General features: G+C 41.4%; 1 pseudogene; it reads right to left on the bottom strand.

The window, feature by feature from the left end:
• Positions 1-140: 140 nt before the first annotated feature.
• LOC112078880 (glucosidase 2 subunit beta-like) overlaps positions 141-2,091 on the bottom strand; it is a 10,446-nt pseudogene continuing 8,495 nt past the window's right edge.

The raw sequence follows: 2,091 nt of genomic DNA, 5'->3' as shown, positions 1-2,091 counted from the left end.
CATCGTCATAATGCACATCATTGGCATAATCATCTACTGTAGTATTGGAGCACAGTTAACAATATACTGACTATCCTGCTTAGATACAGTACAACTCGTTGATTGGCAAAGGAGAACATAGGAGAAAACAATTCAGCATATTCAAATTCCACTTTTTTTAATGGAATGACAATTTTTTTATTTTTATTGAAACACTAACCCTAGACAAACAAGTTAAAGCAACAACAGACAAGTAGGAGWAAAGAACAAGCAACCATTTTGAATCTTCATCATCCAGTTTGTGAAGCCAGATTGCAGCAGCTGGTTGTTGCAGAGAAGGGTGGGAGGCTAACATGTAGTCCATTAAGAGAAACCTGAGAGAGAAATGACTTATTTTATTTTCAAGCAGAATTGATAAGAAATCCTCTCAGAAACAAATGGTTCTGATCGATTGGAAATTTAGCACAGTGCCTTACTTCTCATAAATTTGTAAGTCGCTCTGGATAAGAGCGTCTGCTAAATGACTTAAATGTAAATGTAAAATAAATTGTTTGCTTTCGCCGTTGTGAAATTACCAACTTGTCMATTTTTATGTAAAAATGATTAAATACATGTGCAAGAATGTCCTACCAAGTCAAGGCTGGCTCCTTGCACAATGCATGTCTTCCTCTGTCCCTCTGGCCTGTTAACATCTTCTGATTCAGTGTCTTCTCATTTTCCTGCTTGCTTGTGTACAGTAGCTAGCTAGTTAGCACTTAATTTATTTTGTATTTTTAATGTAACCGTTAACTAGGCAAGTCAATTAAGAACTAATTCTTATTAACAATGACGGCCGACACATATTTGCACTGTTTTAATTAAGCTACTCGACCAGATGAGGGAAGTAAGCATTATCTAGATTGRCTCGTCCTACTAGGTGGACTTGAATGCCATTTATGTCAGATCTTTTTGAAGAGAAATCCAGCAAAATGTTGACTAAACACTTCTCCCCTGCACAAATACAACTGTGGGCTGGAGCCAACAGTTGATACAATGATTCTAAGTTATCTAGTGAGAGCAAGCTCAAGACAGACATGCAGAGTAGAGTGATGATTGAAAGACAACATGAAGTTAAAAAAAAATTATATTAAAATGATTATGAAGGTCATTTCTCCCCCCGTGGTTGTTGTCCATAATTATAGGGTACATGATTAAACAATTACCGTGCCAGCCCTAACATGTAGAGTATTTATAAAAAGTTGATATCCACATGTAATTAGAAAGTTCTCCACTGCTCTATTAGTCCAATTGGCCTGGCTTGTAGCTACCTGTTGGTGGGGAGCACTACAGCTCTGTGTGTCCGTGCAGTACTTTGTCCAGGCTGGCTGGCTCCTGGCACACGGCGGGGGTGGTGAACTCCATAAGGTACTCACAGCGACTGGGCTCTGATGTGGACGTCACCACCGTCTCCTTCCCACAAGTCAGCTTCACCTGACCCACACAGAGGGACAACATTAACCCTTCACTACATTCACAGGACATGTCGTGGGTCAGTCGTGGGTCAGCAGTACCTCAAGAGTAGGGACCTGTACACTTAGCGTGCACAGATTGTGTGAATTATCATGCACGTTCCCCCACCCAGCACCGCATGAAACGTGATTTGACTTAATCCACTTCGTATGCTCTCAGCAAATTAGAGTGTCATAAGACTATCATAAAGGTGCAGCATTGGGCTGGGAGGGAAGTGGACTGGAGAAGATAGACTTACTGTGGTGGACCTGTTGGGGCCCTGCCAGCACCCCTGCCCATGGTCATACTTCATCACTGAGTATAAATTGTCTTCAGGACCATCCCATTGTCCCCACAAGCTACAACAAGGACAGAGACCRAGACAGAGASAATGACCACTAACATTCCTAACAATTTTAGAAGGACCAGTCATTTGAACAGTTAAAGGCTCCAGTAAAATGAAGTGAAGAGGAGATTCTCTTACCCAAGGTTGGTCTCTGATCCCCCAAACTTAGGTTTCTGGGAGACCCTATTGAATGGACACAGCCTGTAGATGTACCTGATGAAAAAGAAGAGGGGCAGAGTCTTAGATTTAATCTTTGGGAGACTCAAACAGTTTCACAT

This window comes from Salvelinus sp. IW2-2015, unplaced genomic scaffold (genome assembly GCF_002910315.2).
Source record: "Salvelinus sp. IW2-2015 unplaced genomic scaffold, ASM291031v2 Un_scaffold6428, whole genome shotgun sequence".
Lineage (NCBI taxonomy): Eukaryota > Metazoa > Chordata > Actinopteri > Salmoniformes > Salmonidae > Salvelinus > Salvelinus sp. IW2-2015.
Note: the sequence above shows the minus strand (reverse complement) of the source record. Positions and strands in the feature narration are given on the sequence as shown.